We start from the raw sequence: 17,924 nt of genomic DNA, 5'->3' as shown, positions 1-17,924 counted from the left end.
TTCATAGCTTGTCCAGACTTTTCCTGGAAACATTTTGATATTGTTTAAAAAAAACATGTCAGCTTTCTTACATCAGCATGGTTCTCTCCTCCAACCCCATAAGGAGTTTTCAAGTTCTCCCTTCTGAAGGATTAACTAAACCACTTGCTTAACAATCTAGAGGTTAAGTGAAATAGCCCAGTTTACACAGTTAGGTTATGTTATCCTGACCAGAATTTCCTTCCCAGCCCCCAGGATACACAACCTCCCAACAGTTTGGGATACTGGGATAATGGGTAGCCCAATGGCAACTGATTTGTTTGGAAGTAGTTAAGTTCTTCTTTTTCCTTAAATAGCACAGAGAAAAAGGGAAATGAGTGTGCTAAGGTCCAGGATGTTGACCACAGTGCTTGGGCTTCCTATGGATCAAATGGGTTGGTCTCTTACTTTGTGTGGCTAATAATCTTTCTGCAGGGCTTACTGAAAGGAGGGCAATATTGCTTAAAATTGAGCCTTATTAATTTAAAGAAAGAGTCTCTAGATAGTTTCCTAAGTCTTAGAGTTAAAGGTATAACATCTTCCAGAAAAATTCAATAAGCTGTCTGTCATTTAAAATAGGATATTGACACATAGATACTCTGGTTAAAAGAATGTATGACTACTTTTTAAATAATTGGTCTGTGAATAGTGATAGCATAACGGTTTTGCTTTTCCCCTCAAAGAAGTAATTACTGAGATCCTGCTATGTACATATTTTGAAAACTGGTCCCCCATGCATTATGGAGCCCCAACAAAGCTCAGGACTGGGTGTACTTACTGCATCCTGGAGAAGGGTCTGGTCCCTTCTTTAAGTTTATGTGCATTGTGGAATTTGCAGAAGTGACTGACACACTCAAGTAAGAGCAAGTCATGGGATGAAGGTGAGGACTAATAGGGAGGCTAAGCTCTTACTCAAACGCAGATCACTTTTAGTTCTCCTTTTGGTCATCATTCAAAACAGGTTTGTCCAAGAAATATGCCAAAGTGATTTTTGATGATTAGTTATCATACAGAAAAAAAAAAAAGATAATTATTCTTTCCTTTATAGAACTGCTTCCACAACAGGACCAGAATTTACAGATCCTACAAAATCCAAACATCAGGTTGTCTCTCCCTTCTACCAAGTTACGTGTGCACCAAGGCCATGGAGAGGGAATTGTCAAGGATTAAAGTGAGACATTCACAGAACCTATTTCTGTAATTTGTCCCTTCAGGTGTGATTTATAGGGGGATAAAAAAGAACAAAAGTAAATGCTTGTGGCCAGTATTACAGTAACATGTTCCCTCTGATGGAGAAGGCCTTGGGGTGGACAGAAGTGTGATATTATCAGGGCAAACATGTAGAAACAGGACACTCACATAGGGTATATCCTATATGCCTCTCTATATATCTGGAATACAGACTTTGTTTTAAAAGTAACATACCTGGCTTTATTGTCTTGTGATTCAAAGCATACAGCCAGAAGTATTGGAACCACCTGGATCCCTCCCCAGATTCCTGAATCATAACTTGAATTTTAGCAAGATATCCAGTGCTCTCTAATGACAGGCATTGCCCTATAGACTAGACCTGTGCTGTCCAACATAGTAGCTACTAGTCACCTGTGGTTATTAGCACTTGTAATGTGGCTAGACCAAACAGAAACAGGATGTAAGTGAAAAATACACACCAAATTTCAAAGACTTAGTACAAGAAAAGCAATGTAAAATATCTCAATAATTTTTATATTAATTAGATACTTAAATGATAAAATTCTGTATATCAAATTAAATATATTCTGTACAAACAAGTTTACCTGCTCATTATTGCTTGTCTAATGTGGTTACTAGAAAATATGTAACTACATTGTTGGCTGGCCAAGATGAATAAGCTTCCTATAGCCTGTGTCTCCTACTGATTTTACAATAGCAAAAGGATTAGGGATTGAAGTCTGAACATGAGTAATGACTCATATGGGGGTGGAGCTGAGGGATGGGCTATGGGCATGAGTTTCATTTTTTCTTTTTACTCCTTTGCCACCCAACTTTGACCTGAGGAAGGGACAAATCTCAGAACTGCATGGCAGATGCTGAAAGCAAAAATTTAAGGGGAAATCCTCTTTTTTACTAAAGGACTATAAAAAATGACCTCTGCATGATGGAGATTTTGAGGGAATCCTCCCATCTTCTTTTTTCTCTTTTCTCTCCTAACCTTACCCAGCCAACCTGGGTATGGTTGGTGGTACAGGGACTTAAAACCTTGAGAGATGTATTGTCTCTCTAGCCAGAAGAACAAGAAAAGGATCTCCTGTTGTCTAAAGCATGTTCATAATCTTCTTTTCCTTTACCACTTAGTCACAAAGTAGCCTCATTTACACAGAACTGCCAACATTACTGTAGTGGGGGTGGCTAAATATCTGAGAAGAGTCTGTCTTTCTGGCTAGATGAACCAGGAAAAGTTGCCTCTGGGAATCAGACAATGTGGAGAAAACCCAGAGAAGAGAGAGCTGAGAAATGGATCTCTGAATATTGGATATATAAGGGCATAACTCTTGAAATCACCATTTAGCTGGCTATAGGTGGAATATCTCCTTCAAAGCAAAGTAAAGACTTTGAAGACTGAAACACAATATAAACTGTGACCCAAATCTCAGGCTATCTTCTAAGCAGAGCATGCACTAGGCAGACCAAAATAACACAGCAAGACTTTGGAAACAGTACTGACATTGGGACCATCACCACTGAGATGAAACTTCTTGGCAGTATGAAGCTACTCATACTGATTAGACATTTTTTTTAATGAACATTCTCCAGAGGATTTTTAACAGGACCTAGAAACTTACAAGTTAAAAAATGTCCTGGATATAATCCAAAATTATGTGACATTCTAAGAATCACAAAAATCTAACAGATACTTAAGGGAAAACACAAAAAGTAGATGCCAAACACAAGGTGACCTCAGTCTTGGCCAAAGGCTGAAAAGCAAAAGCATTAGAATCATCTTCAATGAAATAAAGTTAATGCTCTTGAAAGATGATAGTTATCATCAGAGAAATAGGAATAATAGGAGTTTTCAAATGGAAATTTGAGAGCTAAAAAATATGATAAGCCAAAATTTAAAAATACATTGGACAGACACTAAGATAGAATGGAAGTGAGATAACAGAATCCAATAGAAATTAAATAATTTGAAGAACACAGAGAAAAGACCTAAAAAAATGAACAGAGTCTTATAACACAATACGAGACAACATCAGCAGGTCTAGAATTCATGTCATTGCAGTCCCAGAAGGGAAAAAAGGGAAGGAGAAAGAGTTCAGTACCAAAAAAAATTTTTGTTTGAAGAAATAATGAATGAAAACTTCCCATATTTTTCAAGATTCATAAATTTACAAATTCAAGAGGCTCAGTGAATCCAAAAAAATAGAACACACTAAGAAGCAGTTCTCAGATGCATGATAATCAAACTATGGAAAACCAAAATAAGAAAAAAGTTGATAGTAGCTAGACAATACCTAAGTAACATAATTCAAATGACTACACAGATATCTTGTCAAAAACCGTGGAGGCCAGCAACCTGGAATGACATTCTGTAAGTGCTGAAAGAATAATAATTTTTTAAAAAGCTGTCTACATGGAATTCTATATCCAGAGAAAATATCTTTCAGGGAACTAAAAAATATTATCAGTCAACTTGACCCCATTGACTTAAACAGAACACTCTACCCAACAATAGAAGAATACATATTCTTTCCAGGTACTCATGGGACATTCACCAGGACAGATTATATTCTAGTTCCTAAAACAAACCGTAACAAATTTAAAATAATTAAAATAATATGAATCAAGTTGGAAATCAATAGCAGAGATATATCAGATATATCAGGGAACTCTCCAATATTTTGAAATTAAAGAACACACTTCTAAAAACACCCCTATGAATTATAGGCAGAAAAAGGAAAACATAGACCAAAATAAAGGTCTAATGGGATAAATAGAAAAACAGTTAGCAAGGTGATAGACTTAAATTTAATTATTATTTATAATAACATGAAATATAAATGATATAATTCCCCTTCTTCCATTAAAAGGCAGAGATTTTCATATTGGTGAAAAAAATCAAGATCCAATCATATGCTGCCTATAAGAAACACATTTTAAAGAAAAATACTTAAATAGGATTTATGTCAAAGGTTGGTAAATGTTTTATCATGCTAATAGTAAGCAAAGCAAGATAAAGTGGCTGGTTACTATCAAATTAGAAATCAGAGCAAAGAATATACAAGAGATTAAGAAGGTCACTTCATAATGATAAAGGTGTAACTCCCTCATGAGGACATAATAACCAAAAAGATTTACTCACTTAATAATAGTACTTCAACATACATAAAGAAAAAAATGATAGAACTGAGAGGACAAATCAGCAAATCCACAATTATATCAGAGTTCTCATGCTCTGTCTCAACAATTGTTTGGCCACCCAGGCAGAAAATTAGCAAGTATAGAGAAGACTTCAACAAAACATATTTGCAGGTGTCTATGGAACATTTACCAAGACAGACCATATTCTGGATCAAAATACAAGTCTCAGTAAATTTGAAAGGGTTAAAGTCATACTAAGTAAGTCATCACAATGGAATTAAATTAGAAATTAATAATAGAAAGATCTTGGTAAAATTCTTACATATTTGGAAACCAGATTACACATCTACATAACCCAAGATTTAAAGAAGAAATCAAAAGGGAAATCAGAAGGTATTCTGGATTGAATGAAAATGAAGAGACAACAAATCAAAATTTATAAGATGTCGCTAAAGTGTACTTAGGGAGAAATTTATAGCATGTATAAGAACGTGTTTCAGAGAACAAGGACTGTCTCAAATCAATGCCTTCAGCTTGCAACTTAAGAAACTAGAGGAGAGTGAATTAAAACAAGGTAAGCAGAAGGAAAAAGTGAAATCAATGTTCAAGTCCAAGAAGTCATAAACAGAAAAACACTTGAGACAATTAATGAAATCAAAAGCTGGGCCATGGTGATGATCAATAGAATTGATAAATCTCTAGCCAGAGTGAGCAGGAAAAAAATAGAGAAGGTGCAGTCTATCAATATCAGGAGTGAGAAAAATGACACCATTACATATCATTCATACCTTTAAAAGATAATAAGGTAATATTATGAACAACTTTATGCTAATAAGTTAGACAGTCTAAATGAAATGGACAAATTACTTGAAAGACCCAAACTATGAAGACTAATTCAAGAAGAAATAGATAGCCAGAACAGTGCTGTATCTGTAATTAAATCTGTAAATTTAGTGAATTTTTTGGATTCACTTAAATTATATACTTTATTATAATAATTTAAAAAAATGTAATTCTGGTTAGAAGACTTCCCACAAGGATAATTCCAGTCCCAGATGGCTTCACTGGTGAATCTGTGAACATTTGAGGAAGAAATAATACTTATTCTAGATAAATTCTTCCAGAAAATAGAAAAGGTAATATTTCTCAACCCATTCTCTGAAGCAACCATAACCCAGATAAAAAATCAAAATACATTATAAGAAAAGAAAACTACAGATCAGTATCCCTCCCTTAGGAACATAGAGGCAATTAAAAAAAAACATTAGCAAGTTTAAATCAACAATTAAAAAAAAAGCTAATACCTCAGAATGAAAAAATAAAGCCAGAGGCATCACACTCCCTAATTTAAAACTACTACAAAGCTATGTAATAAAATAGTGTTACATTGACATAAAAACAGATACATAGATCAATGGAACAGAATAGAGACCTCAGGAATAAACCCACACATATATGGCCAATTCATTTCTGAAAAGGAGACAGAAATATACAATGGGGAAAGGGCAGTCTCTTCAATAAATGGTATTGGAAAACTGCACAGTCACATGCAAAAGAATGAAATTGGATAATTGTCTCATGCCATGCCATACACAAAAATTAACTCAAAATGGATAAGAGTTGAATTAAAGACCTGAAACCATGAAACTCCTAGAAAAAAACATAGGTAGCAAGGTGCTTGACATAGGTCAAGACAATAATTTTTGGATTGACACCAAAAACAAAGGCAGCAAAAGTAAAAATAAACAAGTGGGACTGGATCAACCTAAAAAAGTTTCTGCACAGCAAAGGAAACCATCAACAAAATGAAAAGGCACCTACCATTGTAAGAAAATATTTGTGAATGATATATTATAAATTCATAAGGTCATATATTTGTAATGTATAAAAGGAGAAAATATTCAAAATATATAAAAAACTGATACAAATCAATAGATAAAAAAGGTTAAAAAATGGGCAGAGGATCTGAATAGACATTTTTAAAAGATGGCCAACAGACACATGAAAAGATATTCCACATTACAAATCATCAGTAAAATGCAAATCAAAAGCACAATGAAATATCATCACACACCTGTTAGAATGGCTGTTGTTAAAACAAGAAATAAGAAGTATTGGTAAGGATGTGGAGAAAAGGGAACTTTTGTGCACTATTGGGAATGTAAATTGGTGCAGCCACTGTGAAAAACTCAGTGGCTATGGGGACTGCTCAAAAAAATTAAAAATGGAACTATCATTTGATCCAGCAATTCCACTTCTGGATATTTATCCAAAGGAAACAGAAACACTAACTCTAAAAGATATATGCAGCCTCATGCTCACTGAAGCTTTATTTATAATAGCTAAGATATGGAAACAACCTAAGTGTCCATCAATGGATAAGAAAACATGGTAAATATACACAGTGGAATATTATTCAGCCATATAAAAGAAAATTCTTTCCATTTGTGACAATGTGGATGGATCTGGGGGGCATTATGACAAGTGAGATAATTCAGACAGATAAAGACAAATACCATATGATCTCACTTACATGTAGAATCTAAAAAACACCAAAAAACCCAAAATCCAAACCAAAGAAGCAAACAAGCTGAGTTTATGATACAGAGAACAGACTGGTGCTTGCCAGAGCTGCTTGGGAGTGGAGTGAAATGAGTGCAGGGAGTTGAAAAATACAAATTCCCAGCTATAAAATAAGTCATGGGGATATAATGTACAGTATGGTGACTACCTAATAATACTGAATTGTATATTTGAAAGTTACTAAGAGAGTAGATGTGAGAAGTTCTCATCACAAGAAAAATAAATTGTAACTATGGTGATGAATATTAACTAGACTTTTAGTGGAGATCATTTTACAATATAAACAAATATTGAATGATTATGTCATATACCTGAAACTACTATGTTATATCAGTCAATTATACCTTGAAAAAAATAATAAATATAGGAAAATAAAAAAGTAATACCTCATGACCATGTGGAGTATATTCCAGGAATACAAGGTTGATTTAACTTTCAAAAGTCAGTCAATTTAATTCACAATATTCAAAAACAGACAAAAATATTTGTGGCTTGGTTAAGCAAAAAATTCTCAGATACATCAACAAAAGCACAAAGTGTAAGAGAAAAAATTGATAAATACATCTTCAAAATTTAAGTTTTGGTCTTTTAAAGACCATTAGAGACTGCAAAGTTATGGACTAGGAGAAAATACTTTCAAATAACATATCCCAGGATGAACATTTATCCACAACACATAAAGAACATCTGAACTCATTAATAAGAAAACAAACAACTCAATAATAAAATCTGCAAAATATTTGAACAGACACTTCACTAAAGAAGATATGCAAATGGCACATAAGCACATGAAAAGATGTCCAACATCATTAGCCATTAAGTACTCTCCTGAGTACTTAAGAGAAAGGAGAATTTATGTTCACACATAATCCTGTACTCAAAGGTTTATAAGCAGCTTTATACATAATCTCCAAAATTGGACACAATGAAATATCTTTCAAATGGTGAGAAAATAAAACGTACATCCTTAAAGACAACTCAACAAAAGAAAGGGAACAAACTACTGGTATTTACCACAAGATGGATAAATAATTACTTTAAGTAATTTTCAATGCCAATTTAAAGAAGCCAGACTTAAAAGGCTACTACTAAATGATTTATAAAGGTAGGTAAAATGAAGCTAACATTGACAATGAGAGTAAACTAAAATAGAGTTGGGGAGCCACTAAGGAAATGGGGTCTATGAATATCCTCTTCTCTGAAATTGACTGTTCTAGGAAGAATGTTGAACTTTATATTCTGCCAAACCATAAACATCTTGGAGAAACACCTGTTGCCTGCAACGAAATGGAACTTTTGTCTAGTGAAGGGCCTTAGCAACCAATTATGTATAGCAAAGGGTAGGCCACAATGACTTTAGCCAATTGTAATAATTTTAAAACACCTCATGTAAGTCCCTTGAGTTCCCATTTTGCCTTTAAAAACCCCAAGCCCTTTCCCCTCTTCAAAGCATACACTTGGGTTTCCTCCCACATCTTTATTTCCCAATTGTAATCCTTACGACACCAAATAAATTCAACTCATCATTTTACAGTTTTGCCTTTTTCTTGTGTGTGTGTTTGGCAGATTCCATGTATATGACATCTGGAAAAAGCAAACTAGAAAGATGGATAACACATCAGCATTTGTCAGGGGAATATGAGTACAAAAGAGGAGAAAGAGTGTCTGGGAGGCTGGAACTACTCAGTGTCCTGACACTGGTGGTGGTTACATAACTATATGCATTTGTGATAGATTAATAGCCCTCAAAGATGTCCACTTCCTAATCCCCAGACAAATAGGTTACCTGGTCAAGGGGAGTTAAAGTTATGGACAGAATTAAAGTTTCTAATCAATTCATTTTAAAATATGGAGATTATTTTAGATTATCCACATGGGCTCAGAATAATCACAAGTGTCCATAGAAGTGGAGGAGTTTCGGGAAAAAAGAGGTCACAGTAATGTGAGCTCAAAAGAAGTCAGCTTGCCTTTGCTGGCTGTGCAGATGGAGAAAGCCAAGATTTGGGAAGCCTCTGGAAGCTGGAAAAGGCAAGGAAAGTGGTCCTACCCAGAACCTTCAAAAAGGAATGCACCCCTATCAGTGCTTTAACTTTAGTCCAGTGAGATACTTTCACACTTCTGATTTGCAGAACAATAAAATAACACATTTATGATGTTTAATCCATCAAGTGTATGGTATTCTGTTATAACAGCAATAGAAAATTAATACAGCATTCATTTGCCAACACTTACATAATTACATACGCAGAAGAAGTGAACTTTACTTAATGAAAATTTAAACATAAATTGAAAACCTTTAAAGCTGCATATGTGGCTCACAGTGTATTTCTATTGGACAGCACTGGTCTAGACTATCTCAAGAGTAAAGAACATCCTTTTATCTTGAGTATCTGGCACCATGGCTGATGTGAAACATCATAACTGTGAAACATGTATGAATTAGATTCATGTGAATTAGAAACATTTGCTGATATTGTGCCCTACTTATCTTTTCCAGCTTATCCTCCAGCACCCTAGAAGCATAAAGATCCCCCAACATTCCCACTGATACATTCTCCTCTTCCTGACTGATTCCTGTTCCTTGTTGGAGCAAAGGAAGTTGTATGTATATTAATTTTTTTGTTTTAAAGTGAATGTGAACACAGGTGTTGCCGGACAGCTGCATCTGCGGAGGTCTATCCCTGTGCACTAGGTGAAACCTCAACCTGGATGAGGGAGAGTTCTTCACTCTGAACGAGAAATAATTCTCTAGTAGATCAGGTGAGTGTAGGTAAGGAAGGAATTAATTAAAGTGAGAGTAGCAGGAAATTGCAGCTGCCACACAGGTAGCAGAAAGCAAGGAGGCTGAAGCAGGAGAGAGAGAGTGAAGACCTGTGCTAAAGTTCAGAAAATAGGATGAAATAATGAAGTAACAAAGATGCTTACCACTGGAAGAGCACAGAGACAAAATGCAGTAAGTTGAGAAAGAGAATATTTTATTTAAGGCAAAAGTGCACACTTGAAGAAAGAGGAGTGCAGGCACCCTCAGGTAGGAGGCACACCGAAAGGCTGGGGATTCTGTCTTCTAAGGATTTCAAGAATGGGGCAAAGGGCAGAGAGGTGGGGGTCAGGGGTGTAGGCTTGACATGTGGTCTCATGATATCTATTTCTAGTAAAGGACACTATGTCCTCATCTATAGTCTTCTAGATAATTTTGTATGATAAACTTAACACAAGGAATTTATTGATCTGGTTCTTCTCCAAGATAGTTTACTCTCAAGCAGTAGGGACATAGCATTTAGGACTACTTGTCCTGCCCTAAGACAGGTTGTTGACTGATTACTAAAGAATATGTTAGAAATCTTACTTCTTAACTCTCTGGTTTTTAGAATGAAATTTTAGCTTTAAGATGGGGTCCCTCCTGTTCTTACTATACTGTTTATATCTTGGCATTTTTCATCATAGGGAGAAGAGTTAATCATAATGCTTGTCCCATGTCTCTGCCCTACTTCACAGAGATGTTTTTTACAAACCAAAATTTAGTGTGTATTGGACAAATAGTTGACTGTACTTGAGCTACAGATTATTTGAAATAAGATAAATAATGCAAGATTTCAGTTATCTGCAAAGAGTATGTGAGCACCTTGGATGAAAGGTGCTACATTTGAAATATAATTACTCTGCATTCTTTTCTGAACTCAGGGCACCTCAGTATGTATTTTTAATCATCAAGTAATTTTTAGTGTTTTATGTTCTTTAGAAGAGGTTTAATAATTTTATGTTTTCTGTTTACAAAAGAGGAGACAAGAACTACTCTTAGAACCATCATGTGTAAAATAATTCCATCATTAATGTCTGGACTATAGAAATTTAGAAGGAACCATGAAGACTTAATTTCCATGACAAAAGTTAGCACACAGGGTTCAAGAAAATTCTTCACTTTTTGAAAGAATTTTACACCACTGTTATCCCTTAGAGAAAGGCTATGGACATCCTGAAATTGCAGGTAAAATTTATGTGTGTTCTTTTTTTTCTGGAGAAAAATATACCTTTCATCAGCATCACAAAGAAAACAGTTACTGCCTTAGCAGACCCATAAAAGTCCACTTGTGGAAAAGAAAAGGAAGAGTTATTTCACATATATTGCTTGCATACAGGTTTTGGCAAATGTGTTTTGTAGAACAATAGTCCCAAAAGCATCTTCAAAAGGAAAAGGATTTCATGGTGAAAGGAGAAATGTACACTACTTTCTGTGTGTACTTTTGGAGATTTTCTAAAAAATATAGTCGATACATAATATTATATTGATTTCAGATGTACAACATAGTGATTTGGCAATTATATACATGACTAAATGCTTATCATGGTAAGTATAGTTATCATCTGCCAGCATACAACAAAATTGCAATATTAGAAATTACAACATTGCTGACTTCTTCATTCCCTATGCTGTTTTTCCATCCCTATGATTTACTTACTTTATAATTGGAAGTTTGTACCTCTTTATCCTTGTCACCTATTTTGCTCATCTTCCCACCTCCTTTTGGAGATTTGCAATACACATATTTCTATATTTTACATCATAGGCCTTGGTCAAATTTACTTGATAGTTAATAAAACTACCAGACTTCAACTCTTACTGTAGATACATCCTTGGTGCATTGTATAGATAAATCTAAAGTGATATATGTCTTTGTTTTAAATCTTTGTTGAAGCCTCATGTATTTTTAAAATTTACAGCTCTAAATTCTTAAAGGAACCTGTTTATACATGAATGAAAAGTGGTGTTTTACCTTGTGAATGATTTTGGCTAAGTATCAGTCTTTAATACCTACTGAAGGGAGATACTTTGTCATTTAAGAAGGAACTATGACTTTTTTTTAACTGGGTCCAACAGTAAAAAAACAAACAAAACATACCCACTATATTGTTGTTTCTTCCTTTTACATTTCATAGAAAGCTGGTAGAAAACTTGGTGGTCTAAGTTACTTTCTATGTCTTGGGTTGTTTGAAGCACGTGATTCATGACCTCATTTAATTCTTACAACACAATGTAGTATTATACATATGTAGGATCCCAGGTTCAGAGAGGTTAAATAAAAATTTTTTTAACCAGCTTTATTGAGATACAATTCACATACCATAAAATTCTCCCATTTAAAGCATACATACAATTCAGTGGTTTGTCTTATATTCAGAGTTGTACAGCTCTTGCAAAAACTGAACTTTAGAACACTTTTATCCCCACGGTAAGAAACCCAGTACCATTAGCAGTAAATCCCATTCCCTCCTCTAGCTCTAAGCAACCAATAATCTACCTTCTGTCTCTAAGAATTTGCTCATTGTGGACATATAAATAGAATCACCTTGTGACTGGGCTTCTTAACACAATGTGTTCCAGGTTCATCCATGTTGTGGCATGTGTGAGTACCCCATTCCTCTTTATGACTGAATAATATTCCACTATATGGATATTCTACCTCTTATTTATCCAGTCATCATCTGATGGACATTTGGGTTGCTTACACTTTCCAGCTATTATGAATATTACTACAGTGAACACTTGTGTCCACATTTCTATATGACACAATATATATGAAGGAGTTCATTCAATATATATGAAGGAGTGGAATTTTTGAGTTATGTTGTAACTCTAAGTTTGACTTTTGAGGAACTTTGAGGAATAGCCAGGATTGAATGCTGTTAATCAAGCTCAGATCTGCTGTTGTGTCCTGCCAATAAATTCTTCAATTCATTTATTTAATTTTTCAATTCCAGAATTTCTATTTGGTTCCTTTTTCTCATCCTATCTCTTTATTGAAGTACTCTGTTTAAAGAGACACCATTGTCACACTTTAATTCTTTAGACATAATTTCCTTTACTTCTTTGAAGATATTTATAATAATTGACTTAAAGTCCTCTTCTGGGCCATTTCAGAGACGTTTTCTATTGGCCATTCTCTTCTTTTGTACAGGTTCTTTTCTGGTTCATTTGCATGTCTCGTAATTTAATGTTGTAATCTGAACAATGTAGATATCATATGGTAACAACTCTGGTATCCCACCCATTCCCCTCCCCTTCCACTCCTATTTATTGCTGTTTTTTGTTGTTTTTCTCCTTGCTGCTTATTCATTCAGCAACTTTCTCAGACTAAAACCATAGATTCTATATTCCTTGCAGTGGGTTCTCTGAGTTATCTGCTAGCTTTTAAAAATATTCTTGTTTTTATTGTTAATACTGGGACCTAGGGTTCACCCTGGGTCAGTGTACTTCAGTGGTCAGATTTCCTTAATTGCCTTGAGCTGGTGCTTATTCCTTGCACCTTTTGCCATGGGAATTTGTTTGAAGCACACCTTCAGATCTCAGGGGTAATAGGAATTAGCCTTATTTTTCACTTCCTGCTTGCTCAAGGCTTTACAGTCAGTCAGAGGTGAATGACTGGGCTTCTTCCCTCCTCGGGTCTTTCTGGGGCCTGGGGACATCCCTGGTCCTGGGCATAGCCCTGCACATGTGCACAGCCTTCTAGAGCCTCAGAAATATGTCAACTTTCTGAAGTTCTGTATGGTCATTTAGTGTGCCAGTTCTTTTAAAAAATTTTGGTACAGGCTCTTGTTTGCCTCAGCTGCAGTTAAAGCCTTGGGCAGCTGTGATATTACAGCTTTACCAGTAGATTGCTATTGTTTTCACTAATGCCCTGGGGATGGGACTTTTTTTTCACCCAATCTGAGCTTCAAATCAAATCAAATAGAAACAATAACCTGGGCATATGGATTTTCCAGGGAGCTGCTAATTTAGTCAAAAGATTGACTGTCCTCTGGAGATAGAGCTTTTACTAGAGCTCCCAAAGAGGTTCAATGTTCTCTGTGGGCTGAGAGGCAGCAGGCATTTCATGGCCACTTCACCCCAGAGTTGGAGACAGAGAAATGGGAATATTTGCCAGCCAAAATGACATAGACTGCACTGCTTTTTTAATGAGATACTCAGTAGTTTTCCTTGAATAGATTTTGCTTTTTGTTCTCTGCCTTTGGTTGTATTGCAGAATTTTGAAATGGCTGAATCTGATTGTTTTGCTTATATTTTTATTGTCTGTGGGTAACTGGGTTCACCAAGGTCCACGCTTCACCCTTTCAGCTTCATAGCATTAGTCAAACTCAGATATCTGAGAGTGAAACACCTATGATGTTAATCCCTGTGTTTAGTCAATAAATGACTTGATGAATATAAAGTGCTTAGAGGAGTTTTGGGCATACACTGTTAAGTATTATAAGCATGTAAGAATGAATGTTAGCTATTGTTACCATTATTCTCCTTTGCTCCCCAAGAGTGACTTCTCTCTTCTGCCTCATGTTTGGAGCGCAGTGAAGAGTAGACTATTTGAAGCTGTGATTCAATGAAGCCGTTGATAACTGAAGAAAGTATATAATGTGCTTTCCAAGATTTAATACAATAACTAACAACCAATGCAGAGCGTTTCAAACCCCAAGCTAGCACAGTGCAGATGGATAGCTTCTACTCAAGCCTTGGAGTAAAACTAGTGTTAGATTAAGCAGTGACTGGAAAAAAATTTGGTGTAATAACAAAGTTTACTAAATTGTACTCTGGGTGTCTCCATTCTTTAATTTAATCTTTTAAAATAAACAGTTATTTTACTTCAAAAATCTAGTTGTGTTGACCTTAAAAATAAGACTGTCAGTGATTCTACCAGCAAAAAATGGATTATTTTGGAATAGCAGAGAACTGCGGTTCAGGACAAGTAAACTGTGGCAAAACCATAGCCAAGTCCAGAGAACAAAGGAGAGGACCGCTCTTTTATAGAGGAAAGGACGGCTTTGGATGGGCTGTTATAAACAAGGGCAAATGGAGTAAACTGGGAGTTCCAAGGCTAGTGGCTTTTCATTGGCTGAACTGTAACGGTCTCTCATTGGCTGGGCTGTTGCCAGGGCAGGAGGAAAACCTTCCTCTGATGGGGTACAGTTGTAGCAAAAGCAGTGTGGTCCATCTATTCTGGTTCGGATCTGCAATTGTCAGGGAGCTGTAGAGCATACAAGCTCCCCCTGCTGGCCTCCTGACTCTATTTTAGTGAGGTTTCCCTTAATTTACACAAGTGAAAAAATACTATTTCTTTCTTTCTAAACCCTCTTTCTGGGGATTGTGACTGTCCATAATGAAGTTGCTAATGAGAGCTTATATGATTAGAAGAGAGAATGCAGGAAATTAGAAACCTCCTGAATTATGTCATTTTACCTATACCTTACAAATGGAAAACAACTCCCCGTACTATATAGGATGGAAAAATTTTAACTGGGTAGCCTGATCGCTGTTAGGGGCAACACCTGTGGGAAGGGGTATAAAGTGTCATTTGGCAAAATACATAGAAACAGAGTGTATGTGCTTTTTTAAAAAATAAAAAGTTACCTGAAGTAAAAAAAGCTTTTGATAATCCATGACATAATGAACTAAAACCTATGGGTGATTGATCCGGTAGTCTTAAGATTAAATAAGACAAGACTGGGCATCCATATTTATCAGTGAAATGAAAGTCCCACTTTTGGCTGACACCAGAATTTAGACAAGAAGAAATAAATCTGAGAAAATGATGGGCTATGCTGCCAGGAGCTGATTTGTATAATGGATTTTTGTTTTGTTTCTGTTTGGAGAGAAACAAAAACAAGTGGCTTTGCACAAATATGCCTAGATGAACGGGCAGGCCAGTGTATTCTCTTGACCCAGGTGCCCTGCATAAGTTTCTACCTCCCATCCCTCTGCACTCTGTGGAGGCGCCAGGGACTGCTAAGTGGCTCTGAAGTTTAAAGCTTTGGGAGCTCAGGGAGGCAGCTCAGCATTGCAGAGAATAATGATGGCAGCTGCTTCTGAGGTGGAGGCCATCAGCCAGGGGCATTAGCAAGGAAGACTATAAGGAGTGGTGTGTGATGTGAATTCAAGTAAGACCCTCTTCTACAGAAGACTGGAAATAACTTTGAGGCTCAGGGGAGGAGCTTAAGGACCTAAGTTATGCCATCATGCTCCAGCAAGGGAAATCTGAATTAATACTACACATTATGACTGCTTCATTATCCACACGCTGATGAGAAGTAAAGACATGGTAATGGAGACATGAGCTCCATTTATTGAGGCCCTACTATATACCTAACAGTGTAGTATATTTTTTAATCTATGGTATTTACAGCAATTCTTCAAGGCTTCTTAAATTCTCTACATTTAGTAGATAAGGGAAGTAAAATGTGAAAAAGTAAGCAGCTCCCAAGGGCACACACCAAAGTATTTGGCAGAATCAGAATCGGAGCTCAGATCTTCCTTACTCAGAGTGTTATCGCTCCAGCACACAATTTCTTCATGCATCTGTAGAAGCACGCTTCTTATTTGCGCCTTCAAAATGTCTGCCTGCCAATTTAGAGTAAGTAAAGGAGGCCTATAAACCACAACAAAAAATATCAAAGGAAAAAAGGAAAAAAAAAAGTATAAAAGGAACGTCTTCTGTTGGTATATTGTCGAGTCCTTCAAAACCACACAGAAAACTGGGAGGATGGAATTTTTCTGCAGGAAAAGGGCATACATAATTGCAAAAGAAACCTGACTCATAAGGCCATTCCTGTGATCATTAGTGTACAGTCACCTGGTGTAACAATTGTTTCCTGCCCATTTTTTCCAAGTTGAGGAAAAAAAGTTACTTTCATAACCTGAAATGCTGATAATTTCTTTTTTAAAGAAACATGCATTGCTGAAGCTGGAATTATTCCATTGAAAGGGTGGTCAGTCGTAGAACAATTTGGATAAAGAAGAAGAAAATGAATTATGTTTAAATGTAAATCAAACCAATTCTTGATTACTACTGTCAGTACAGAATTACTCAAATTTGCTAGCAGGAGGTTACCATTCCAATTGAAATCATGCTGGTATGTGAGAGAGGCTAACCTTTTGGATTAACACTTTTTTTAAAATGTTTTTTTCCAAGAATGGGGCCTAGTCCATTAGAATTGGTGACCTTATCAGAAGAGCAAGAGACTGAGGAGCATAAGGCAGCCATCCAAGAGGCAGGAAAAGAGGAGTCGCGAGAAACCAGTCCTGCCAGTACCTTGATACTGGACTTCCATCCTCCAGAAAATTGTGAGAAAATAAACATCTTGTTTAAGACACCCAGTCAATGGTCTCTTGCTATGGCAGTCTGAGCAGACTAATATACACACACAGTAACAGTTCTCAAAATTGAGTGTGGCTATTTTGTGAGTCTTATATGTCAGTTTCATTTAGCATTCTTCTATCAATCAATAGAAAATGTTACAAGATAAGTGAGCAACAGCAGGGATTCCCAAATTGTAACTACTTTTGGGCAAACTTAAAAATATGTGATGTGAATTATGTCTGATAAGTATCTTTCTCTTCTCAATTTAATTTCATTGTGTATCATTCACATTGATCTGTATGAAATTTTATCTGCCTTACTTCTCTTTCAAACATAAATAACTTTTTTACCTTTAGAGTTGCAATTTAGATGCCACTATAAAGTATTTTTACAAGGACTTCACAATATTGTAGAAAAAGTTTTGGTCTTTTAATTCTAGAATGTCTTTGACATTAATCTGGTAAGAGGTGATCTGAGGAAGGTGCAGATGAGACACACATAATTTTTAGGTTTTCTAGAGCTCACCAAAAGCATGGATGAAATAAAGTTGTTTCCTGGTATCTATCATGAAGGGATTCTTTCAATGTATTTTTTGAGAACCAATATTGAATTAAGTTAACAAAAGCACAGTAGGCAACTTATGTAATTTCAAAACCACTCAATCAGACCTAAGTCAACTCTTAAATGACCCTTTCCTTTCTCTAACTAGGTTTCAAAAATAACCCTGCTCCTCTGTGAGCCTTTAAGGGAAGAGACACTTTTTATCTTATTTTGGCCTCATATTTATTACACACAGCAAAATACATATTGAATCATACTGAAAGCTACCTGAAATAAGTAATATATTTTGTCCCTTAAAAA

The 17,924-nt window shown here is 35.7% G+C and overlaps 1 long non-coding RNA gene across 2 annotated transcripts in view; it reads left to right on the top strand.

The window, feature by feature from the left end:
• The window catches only part of LOC140849532 (uncharacterized), a 96,634-nt gene extending 79,567 nt beyond the window's left edge, over positions 1-17,067 (top strand). Inside the window, exons 1-3 of one of the 2 annotated variants that reach the window (XR_012131525.1) lie at positions 1,077-1,189; positions 9,440-9,543; positions 16,896-17,067. This is a non-coding gene — a long non-coding RNA (uncharacterized lncRNA). Of the gene's footprint in view, positions 1-1,076; positions 1,190-9,439; positions 9,544-16,895 lie in introns of those variants that run through there. The other variant, XR_012131526.1, reaches the window with a different exon arrangement.
• Positions 17,068-17,924: the final 857 nt, after the last annotated feature.

Source organism: Manis javanica, chromosome 5 (assembly GCF_040802235.1).
Source record: "Manis javanica isolate MJ-LG chromosome 5, MJ_LKY, whole genome shotgun sequence".
NCBI lineage: Eukaryota > Metazoa > Chordata > Mammalia > Pholidota > Manidae > Manis > Manis javanica.
This window is presented reverse-complemented; position numbering and strand designations above follow the sequence as displayed.